The sequence below is a fragment of the Vigna radiata genome, unplaced genomic scaffold (genome assembly GCF_000741045.1).
Source record: "Vigna radiata var. radiata cultivar VC1973A unplaced genomic scaffold, Vradiata_ver6 scaffold_7, whole genome shotgun sequence".
Lineage (NCBI taxonomy): Eukaryota > Viridiplantae > Streptophyta > Magnoliopsida > Fabales > Fabaceae > Vigna > Vigna radiata.
The window spans coordinates 2957088-2969290 of NW_014543262.1; positions in this window are offsets into that span (position 1 = coordinate 2957088).

Below are 12203 nucleotides of genomic sequence, written 5' to 3' on the forward strand. Positions count from 1 at the left end.
AGTAACTAGCATGTGAGTAATTAAGAGCTTTGACTCCCAAAATCCTACCAATTACCAAAGCATTGATTCTTTCATTACTCTTCCAAAAATATCCTATCAATTACTACCATCATCAAAGCCATTTTTTAACAATTTAATAAATATATTATATATTTTTAAAATAAAACTCCAAATTTAATTAGAGATTAAAAAAGTTGTTAAGAAAACACCAAATTTTATAAATTTTATTTTGTCTAATAATTTTGAATATTTTTATCAATAACAAAGAATACATCACTGTCTTTTTTTTTATATAAAATCTAGATTTTAGTTAATTACTCAGTTTGAATGAATTGGATAACAATATTTAGAAAGTTAAAAGAAAATATGTTTTATTTTTCATAAAATAAATTAGTCTTCTAGTTTTTATTTACAGAACATTTATTTTAAATATTTAAAATTTGGAAAAAATTAATATTTTACCTTATTTGCATAAAATAATAAAGACATTAATTAATTGCATTATGAAATTAAAAATTAATTTAAAATGTTCTTTATTATCTTAATTAATACCCCATCTTTAAAAGCATAATTAAGTAGATGTATATATATTTTTATATAATTTTGTATACTCGTAGTAAATTAGTAATATTGGACATGTAAAATTACACAAAAATGTTTTATAAAAGAAATAAATTAAATATAAAGCTACTTTAAAATGTATGTAAATACTATTAAGTTATGCAATATGTTACATTTTCTTACTAAGAACAACCAATAGACACTAATATAATTGTTTAAGTCAAATCTAAATTTGATGTTAATTGTTTTTAAATTTCTAATAAATAAAAATAGTTATGTTAATGTTAGATTAACAATAATTTATTTTTACTAATCATATTTATATTTATTTAAATTAGTATTGACTAAATCTTATTTTATTATTTATTTAAGTTAAAACCTCAATGCTAATATATTATGCTAGTTGTTACTAGTTTTCTTTAATATTATGAATTTGTTGTTGATGAAAAATGGTTTAGAAAGAGATGAGGTAAACAGAGTAAGAAAACAATTTAAATATTTAAATAGATATATAATAATAAAATAGAAGTATAAGGAATATAAATTTAACATTATTGATTAATTAGTATGTACTTATTTTCTTACCTGGTTAATAGGTAATTGTATTACATTAATCTTCTTTAATTTCTGTCTTATTGATAACCTATTATTCGTCATTCTACTTATTACAAATAAATTCTTTAGATAGTATTTTCAACTAACAAGACTTTTCGCTTTCTGCTTTTCATTATGGTCCATCCTCTATTATTTTATTACTTTCAAATTTTTATATGTTTTCTTATAATATTTCTAGCAAATACTTTGGTTTATAAAATCATGATTACAAAATCATGGGTGTGTTTGAATTAATATTTTAAAAAATATGAATCAGAGTTAAGGAATGTATTGGTAATGGTGAGAGGGTAATATCGTCAATTGGTTTTCGATTTTGTCTTATTTACTTTTTGGATCTTTTTTATTATAGATCTTAGTAGGGTCCTTTCCCGCTTGTGAATTTGAATTTTTAAAAGAGGCGCCCAGTTTCAATAATATTTTATTCATCAGATACTTTTGAAGTGTTTTTGTTTGTCTTTTTTGAAATGTCTATGACAAATTTATTATTATTTTATGAAAGTTTTAGTACTTATATAATTTTAAATGATATATCTCTATTTAAAAAATTATACAATTATTGTATCCTAATTAAAAAGATTTATTACATTTATTGGTTGATGTAATATAATCTTAATCATTTTAAATGTAGAGGTGATAGTAACATCTTTTAACTTAAAATGTACTGATTATAACAATCATGATAATTTTTTGGTCGGAATACATTTGTAAATTTAATATTTTAATAATAATAAAAATATTCTTTAATTTTAACATTATATTTTTGGTTTACTAAAAAAAATATATTTTATAAGATTTTTTATTAAAGTAACATGTATAAAATATTTTAAAAAAATCATATGATACACTAATACTTACATTAAATAGGATTTTATATATGTTTTTAGTTTTTGGATGACAAATTGAAATTTATTTATATTTTAAACTTTCATACATTTTGATTTTTAAATTTAAAAAATAATGGACATGATTATTTTAAATTAATGAATATTTTTTTATGTTAAAAGGTATTGTATAAGTTGATATTTGTGCTTAACGTGTTAAGTGATGTAGACACTTAACCACTAACCTAAAATGTCGTTTAACATGTTAAATTTTCATTGTGTAGTTGGGTTAAGGTGATTATGTCTATTCATTTTTAAAGTTTGATAGTAACATGATCATCATCATCATCATAATCATTCTTTTTTGTTTGTCCTTCTTATCTTTGTTATCCCTTTTCCACTTAAAACAATATCTTTGGATGTGCAAATGTTTATTAGCACTACACACTATTGTATCTTGACTTGAACTTGTTCCACCTCTTCTTTATACCATCTTTAAGATCCCTTTTTTTACTTGTCTATATATTTTGTGACAAACATCTCAAATTGAGATGAAGAACCATGTGTCTTTGTTCTCATCTCTTCACTAAAAGCACCACTCTTTGTTGTTTAAAAGGAAACAATGTTAGTAGGAGTTGAGTTTGTAATTAAAACCTAAAATATCTTCCAAGACTCGGATAACGTATTCAGTAGTCATAATCACAAAACTTCATCATCAAAGTTGATACCCATTCTTGACAATTAATGTAAGAGCCCTAGAAACTCATTTAAGTGATTTGAAGTGGAAGAACTCTCTTTGAACAAATTTATCAAGAAATTTAACATATAATTAATTATTGCATGACTTAAAAGCATACAAGGACTTAATATTCTCCTACAAAGTTCTAACACATGTCTCATTAGCAATGTGCTTATAAACATTGTCTTATATATATTGCTGAGTAAAACCACACATTTGTTAGTACTCAAAGTTCATCCTATTTTTCATCAAACATATAATCCGGCTTTCGTGTAACAAAGACAGGAAGAAGAATTTTTTCAGAAACAACAAGTCTTTCATATTTTCCTTACACAAATAATAATTTTTACCATTTAAAGTGATAAGTGTCTAGGTTACTTAATTTGACATATATTTTGGCACTTAAAATGCATTCAACTGATATATTTTTTAGAAAATCAAAACCCTTTAGCCTAGAATTAAAGAATGAGGTATTAAGAAGCGGAAAGATAAGAAATTGATGACTTTATGATTTGCAGCAATTTTTCAAGGAATTAAAGGATGATGCGGTTGAGCCACAAAATATGTTGTTGAGCACTAGAAAGTAGATTTGAAAATCTCTAGAATATGACTTTTTGCAGCTGAGCTATAAGAAAGTTGCATTGAGCACTAAATGTAGTTAAGAGGAAAAATCAAAGGCACTAAAGAAAAGTCAAAGGTGGTGCACAATTAAGCCACAAGAAAGTGACACTCAACACTTAAGGCAACAAAAAAGAAGAAGAAAACCTTACCTAGAAGGAAACCTCTGTAGTTAAGTGCCAAAGGCAAAAGCTGAGTGCCAATGAAAATTTCCATAAATAAAGATTTGATGTCTTGAATTAAGGCATTGAGTGAATAAGTAAATAAGTAGTACTAAAGTAGGCTTTTGGGGTTTAATCCCAATGGAAATAAAAATTTCAACCAAAGTTTCCCCCATCATAAAGCAATCATATTTGTATTTGTGTCCATCATTTAAGTAAGTAGATATAGCCTCAAACTAAAAAGCTTTGATGCTACTCTATTAGGAAAACAACAACAAGACATAAAAAACAAAAACAAAATATCTAGTGAAAATAATTCTCTCAAACTTTCAAGAATATGTAAGGAACAACAACTATAGATAAATGGTAGTAATAATCACAAAAAGAGAGCACCAATATTTTTAACCTGGGAAATCCTCTCAATATGAGAAGTCAAAACCCACTTTACTAAAATTAAATATTTGTACAAGAGTGTTAAATGAAAATCACAAACAAGTGCTTACAAGCAGCTAATACATCAAAACAATAACGCTATCAAATATGAAGAATAAAGAGAAACCTAAAGTAGAGTAACAAGGTGATACTAGCTTCTTTGATCACTAACTTGTAACTGACGATCCCAATGGTCAAAATAACGAATTATATGCCACAAACTTCTTGTCAAAAAATCAATTTTGATCTAATGGTAAATGAAGTGAGAATGAGAATTTAACTAAGGCAGTTTGACGAATATGCCAACAAATTTTCTCTCTTGTAAAAACTATGAAATTATTACTCCCTCTTAAGCTAAAAGACCCTTATCCACTTAATTTAAGTGATACAAAATAAACTTGACTAGTTTGGAATTTTTAGAAACATATTTGGAAGCACAACACAACATTATTGAGATTCAAGTATGAGTCTAAGTCCCACATTGGATAAAAATAATAAAGTTAAGCACATTGTAAGGAAAAGGATCATAAACCCATTGTCTTAAAGTTGAGTTGGAGGCACTGTAAATTCCTTATGTGGGTTGAGCATGTGTCTTATTAGTGTTGTGCCTCCCAAATGAATCACCCCTTAAAAGACCTATTAATGGTATTATAGCTGATAGTTTGTCTTGGTGGTCGAGTTGGACAAGTACAACATGGGTGAAGAATCCTAGATGTGAGGATTGTAAGACCCAAGAAAATTTGATATCTAGAAAATGTGGTAATCATGAAAGTCATTAATTAAAATAAGAAAAGATAATTATTATAAATGTGAAGGGTGGCCCAGTTTGTTAGAGCTCCTTGTTATGGATTGATGGTTATGTGTTTTATTCTTTGTAATATAGGAAGTATACCAGTCGGAATTGATTGTCATTTATGGACAATTAAGCGGGTATTAACAGGTTAGATTGCCTTACCCTCTGCAAATATACGGTATTAATGATTAATTATTGGGTTTGATTACCTAAAATATATTGCGTTAATGGCTAATCAATGTGTTTGACTGTCACAAGCCCTATAAATATACGATCGACGTTTAGGTACGATGATCATCTTAATAAAAATATTGACCTCTCTATGAAACATATCTAACTTGAGCGTCAGAGCGTTAGAGTGTCTTCTGCAGGTCAACCCCAATCGGGAAGGATTACATGAAGAGTTGGACGATCAGATCATAGCAAGGAAGGACGATCCACCCTTGGAATGGACAACTTTGAATCTTTTGGGTTAGGGATCTTAACTCAACCGAAACATTCTTGTTGTGTGAATAATATATGTTTAAATTATGAATGTATTATTGCGTTTGTTTAACTATAATTCTAAATATTTCTCTTAGGTTTTATCATAGAAAAAAAAAAGAAGATACCTTTATTTTTGTAAGTATATTTCAAGGATGAAAATTGTTTTTGGTGGGAAAATGTGAGATTCTATAAATTTTAATAAGAAGAAAAAATATACAAATGTGGTTAACTATTTTAAGTAAAAGATAAAATAGTTGTTATTTAAAGGGTTTGTTTTATTTTAAAAGATTTCCTAAGAAATTAAGATTTGATGAAAATTTATTCAATTAGAAAAATATTATGAGATGTTATTAGACCTATTTGGATATTATTCTTAGATAACAATGATAAAATAGAATGTACTATTTAGGGACTTATCATAATCAATGAGAATAAAAATATTAAAATAGAATACATTATCTAGGAATTTATTAAAATTAATTAACTTAAAGATAATTTTATTTTATTACAAAAATAGTTTTTATAAATATTTATAAAATAAACATAATTGGGTTTGGTATGCCTTTGTTAGATATATTATTATTATTATATATCTTGGATATATATTTTATTTTTATCTTATCTTTATCTTTAATTTTTAGTTAGTTTGTTATTACTCCTTATTAGTATTTGGACTTAGCCCATATTTCTCCTATTATAAATAGAGTACCTATGTGTATATTCAACACAAGAAAAATTAATAGCATACATAATTGTTACTATATTAGACAACTCCTATTTATATTATGTTAAGATAGAAACTTTGGCCATTAGGAAAAAGAAACAAAAACTTAAGGGTGAGAGTGGGAGTTTGATCGAGTCAAGGTCTGTGAGAGTTCGGGGGTCTTGTTGAAGGGCATTGTTTATTCTAGGAAAAAAATCTTAGTGAGAAACCCAAGTAGGGGGAGCTTACATTCTTTGTTTTGTCATTCTTGATTTTTATTCTAATTGGTTACATGTTACATATGATCTTGTGGTATTATTAAATTCATGTTGTTGTAGTCTTTTTGTTGACTCTTGTTATTGTAAAATCGGTTGGTAGATGTTGTTTAGACCTTTTATGCATGGTAAATAATAGTATGAAGGTTTAATACCTATTTTGGTCTTCTTATCAATTAGTTTTGTTCAAAGTGATCTTCCTATTTTTGAGTTGTTCAAAGTGGTCCCTTCTTTTGTAAAAATGGTTCAATTTGGTCCTTTTTGCTGATGGTGTTTAAAATGCCAATGGCATAATGTTCACCTTGGTCAATATTCAATGAACTGGCCATTTGTCTTAATACGTGACAAGATCAGCCCAATTGATGTGACAATGTTAAAAGTCCTTGGCCTTAATTAAATTATTTCTATTACAACTAAATTTACTTTACCTTAATTAAACCTCTAATTCACTATCATGAAACCCTAATTAGAAACTTCTTTCCCTCTCAGTTTTTTGGTGCTCGGACAAACCCAACCTTGGGGTGTTGTTGCGGGGTTCGTAGGGTTTTCTTATTCTCCTTTGTCTTGGTTTGAACTCAGGAATCCTGATGGCACAAAGAGGATGAAGGCGTTGCGTTGGGTGTTTTGGGTGAGACTCGTTGTCCTGTAAGGAGCTATGGCTAGGTAGGTGATGGAATCCTTCCTGACATAGTCCTCTTAGTCGTATTTTTATATTTCATTGTATTTGTAGTGTAGCTTGCAAGGAGCATGGGTCACTATAGATACTCAGCTCCTCACTTGTATTCTTTACTTTTGAGATTAATGAGAATTGAGATTTTTGGAATAGAAACCATTCTCTCTTGAAAGTCACAAGGCTAGAAAGTCCAAGAGACCTCCTTTAGCCACCTTCCAAGGCACACTTCCTCACTCTCATTTTCCATTCCAAGTGCTTCTCTCCCTCTACGACATCACTTTTCCACCACTCTACTTCATCTTTGTGGCACGCGTCAGCGGAGCTACCACGTGTCCATTCGTCCACACGTCAGAAGCTATACACATCACTAGCTTCTCATTTTTCATTTCGCACTCGAACTCGTGATCTCTCTTATCGATTAGGGTTTTCAATCGTTCATATCTGTTATCTTTCAATTCCTCTCTCGATCTACAGGTTTGCAAACAATTTCCGCTGCGTTGTCTCTCTGGAGGAAGCTTCGAGGATTTGCGTCACACCTACAGTCTATTTCTCGGAGCTACTCTTCCATCAGTAAGAGGTTTTGTCTTCTCCTTTTCTAGTTAGGGATCGTGATTGGTTGGAAGGGCAAACTCCCTTCTTCTTCTTCTCTGTTTTGGGTTGTTATGGTGGGGAAGGAAAGGCGTTTTCCCATGGGTGCTTCGCGATGTGAGGATCTCGTTCTCCAACGTCTTCGCGATGATAGGGGCTTGGATGAGGTTAGTGATTCAAATCAGGGTTGAATTTGGGTTTTTGTTCTTGATTATTCTCTATAGTTTTGATCTCGCGATTTGGAGCTAGGTTTTTGATTTGGGATTTTGGAGTTTTTTTCGTTTGGAGGGTGATGATTGCGGGTTGCAGTTTTTTGGTGATGGTTTAGTTTGGGGTTTCCGGTGGTAGTTTGGGTGCGAGCAGTAGTGGTTGGTGACAAATGTGTTTAGTAAGAAGAAGATGAGAATATATTAAGAATAAAATAAAATACAATAAAAATAAAAGTACAAAAAGTGAAATAAAAACTTTTAACATTGGTATTTCACGTGGCCACGTATTACAAAACTAGATAACTCATTGAATATTGGCTAAGGTGGACATTACATCGTTAGCAAAAAGGACCAAATTGAACTAGTTTTACAAAAGAAAGGACCACTTTCAACAAAACTAACTAATAAAAAGACCAAAATAGGTATTAAACCTAGTATGAATGAGTTATGAGAACAAAACATGGTTTTGGGTGTGCATTGTTTATATGTGTGTTGTCATTTGGATGTATGCATATGAAGATATGACAAGTTGTTGTGGGGTCTTCTCACCATACCTAGTAAATCCAAGATGACTCTTTCGACCGTGGATGCTGGAAAGAGGTTCTCTTAGGCCGTGGATGCGGGAAAAGGATGAGTTCGAGTGGTGATGACTCTTTCAACCGTGGATAAGGGAAAAAGGTTCTCTTTGGCCATGAATGCGGAAAGAGGGTGAGTTTGAGTGCTGATAACTCTTTCGAACATAAATGCGGGAAAAAGATTCTCTTCGATCGTGGATGCGAGAAGAGGATAGATTTGGTGCTGGATAACAAGATGACTCGAATAGGTTGGTTCATATGAACATGTAATATGGTAGGGTAAGGGGGATATACTATAATTTTCTTATGATGGTGTGTGACTGTGTTTAAGTTGTTGGTGTGTAGTTGTTGTGTTTATTATTGTGATGAATTTTTAACATCTCTGTGTTATGTTATTATTCTTATGATTTATTCTTGGGTAGCTCACTTCTATGTTTGTGGTGTGGTTTTCACCCACGATGATCATTTTATACAAGAGTAAATGTTCATGCAGATAATTCGGATGCTATATAACATGACGAGTTGATTGAGATAGTTGGAGAATTTATGGTTTTGGTTTTGAGTAAACAATTTTATTCCGAGTTTTATTTTGTAATTAATTGAAATTATGATTTATTTTTGGTTAATTGTAAAGATATATTGAATATGGATTTTAACAATGATAGTATGATTTTAAAATTTTCAATTTTTTTTTCGTAATCGTGACATCACACATTGGGGTATTACAAGGATCTTTATATTAAAAATCTTTCTAATAGGGGTTTTAGACAAATGTGTATGGTTGTTATGATACAATGACGGTAAAAACATATCGCCATTAAGGTACTCTTGGATGGAAATGATTTTGCTCGAAGAAAATGTACTGATATGGAAGAGACTCGTCCTTGAAGGGGAGATTGTTGAAAATCTGTGAGTCTAAATGTAGACCATAAAATATTATAATAATTAAGAAATATATATTCTAAGTGGTTTTATTTTTTTTATCTAAAAAGATTAATGGTTATCTAAGAGATTTATTTTATTTAAAAAATATATATAGTTATTATTATAATATAGTTTCGTAAAAGATATATAAAGTAGTTATTATAATACATACAAGTTATATATGATGGTTATTTCTTAAACAAATTTATTAAAATGATATAAGATTTATTATGCGTGTGTATTTTGTTATATACAAAAGATTTAAAGATATTTTTTACAAAACAAAAACATAAAGGTATGAATAGATATTTTATTTTAGGGTTATTTAAAAGATCACCTAAAATCTCTTAAGAGTATTTAGGGTTTTAAAGGTGAGAGTGAAACCTAAAAATGTACATACTAAACAAGTCAGTGAGTGTTACACTCAGGTTAGAGAAATGTGACTGAGTAGATTTGGAGGAAAAATAAGAGTAAAATTCAAACATAGGAGGAAAGGATAAGGTTTTAAAGGTTGAGTTTCAAAAAGGATGAAGGAAGAAGTAAATAAAAAGAGATAGGGAGAGCTTACATTCTTACTTTCTTGTTTTCTTGTATGTATGTGTTTTGAATTTAAAAATAATGATGTTTTGAGGTTTGATGAGTATTTTCAATTTGTTATTTTAAAGTTATGAGAATGAGATTTTATGAAATTGTATCAGTATTTGGGATAAATTGGTTAAAAAGATGGGTTTTGTGAAGACATATATTTTGGAAAGTTTCTATGTGTTTGTGAATGTGTTCCATAGTCGGGGAGGCTGCTCGGAAGGGTGATGTGTTCCATTAGTTAGGGAGAATGCTAGAAAGAACAAGAGTTCCATTAGTCGTGGAGGCTACTCAGAAGAGCATTACATTCCATCATATCTAGGGAGGTTTCTCATAAGAGCGTTTTGTTCCACTATAACTAGGGAGATTGCCCTGTGAGGGCGATGTGTTCCACTTGTGGTTAAGGAGGTTGTCCTTTGAAGGCATTTTGTACCATCATAGTCGGGGAGGTTGCCCGTTGGAGCGATTGTTTCAGTTTTGGTCAAGAAGGCTACTCTTTTAGGACATTATGTTTGCATATGTGTGAAAAGAAATTATTTATTTATATGTTCCTTTTATTGTTTTATTAAAGGAAAGAATTATTGAAAAAAAAATAAAGAAAACGTTTTGGCTTTACTATGTTAGTTCACCCTTCTATTTTGGTGGTTGTAGTTTCCACCTATGATGATCACTTTTTTACATAAACATATGATAGTGTAGGTGTTGAAGAAGGTGTATGGCATTAGAGAAAGTGGTTAATATAGAGAGATATTTAAGATAATTTTTTTACTCTTATGTTTTTCTTTTTAAAATAATGTACAATTTTTTTATTGAGATTTTCAATAAAATAGGAAGGAAGTTTATTCTAAATTATGTAATTTTTATTAATTATAGATTGGAAAGCAAACTATTGGGGTGTTACAATGTGTCCCACATTAGATAGAGATAAGAAAGGTGAACACCTTATAAAGAAAAAGACTCATAAACTTATTGTATTAAAGTTTTTGGTTAGAAGAGTTGTCAATCTCTTTTGTGAATTAAACTTGTGTCTCATTAATACTATGTCTCTCTCACGAATCTCTCTTGAAAGATTCATTATAAGTTTAGGCTTAACATCAATTTTCTTTTTTTTTCACAAAAAATTAAATAATTGCTACAAATATAGGGGAAAAATAATATTAAGCTCATAAGTTTATTATGGGATGTATTAAAATTAAGTACATTAGTGAGAACACATACACCTACGTGTATGCATGTTATACTAAAAATAAAAATTATTTTTTATTTTTAAATTTATAGAAAAAACATATTCATGAAAAGTAATTATAAAGTAAATAGTATTTATAATTTTACCATAGCTATTTTTTTTTATTAAATGTAGCTATTGAATTAAAAAAACAATTCAAAACCTAAAGGACTAGTAAGAGTAAAAATTGATGACATGAATTGTATTAATCTCGTTGTGCAAAACTTTAGTCTTAAGTCTCTAGTTAATTGGCCCTTGGTTCTCACCAAATTCTACAAGAGTTTTATACTTTTTGGTTGCTTGGTGATGGAGATGGTTAAAAATGTGGTCATCATATTGACTGAAGATGAGTTGGTTGTGTATTAATTTGTCAAACAATATTATTTTCACTTAAAAATTCATGTCATGAACTATGTTGACATCGCTGTGCAAAAACTTTGGCCTTTGGTCCCAAATTATTTGACCCTTGGTCCCCACCCAATTCTTGGAGCAAGAGTTTTACACCTTTTGGTTGCTTGGTGATGGAGATGGTTAAAAATGTGGTCATCATTGGCTTAAGATGAGTTAATTGTGCATTAATTTGTCTAACAATATTATTTTCACTTAAAAATTCATGTCATGAAATGTGTTAACTTCATTATGCAAAACTTTAGTCTTAGGTCCCCAATTATTTGACCATTGGTCTCAACCCAATTCTGTAAACAAGAGTTTTCACTTTGTTTACCAACTTCTTCCATTGCAACAATACCTACGATACACAAAATAAGGACTCCAAAATCGGAAAAACAACCAAAAAACAAAACAACCCAAAATGATAAAAAAAAAAATAAGAAATTGAAAACAAATCAAAATAACCAAACAAAACAACAAAGCAAAACCGAAACGAATGGTGAAAACTTACCAAACCCACTTTAGTGGTGGTTTAGGCCTTCAACAATGTCTCGAAACGATGATTACAACAAAACGAACGACGAACAATAAACAATGAACAATAAACGGTGAACAACATACAAAATACGACAAATGACAACAGTTGAAGGATCGGTGAATAATATCGCAGAACCCTCTCTCTTGCACAATCTCCTCTCTTGCAATGAGAAATGAAAATTTGAATGCAGACACCAAAAGCATTAAAAATGGAGTCAGATTATTCTTTTACAATAGATTATTTATAAAGAACATTTAAAAACTCTAATTCTTCTGTTATAACATATTTAATAACA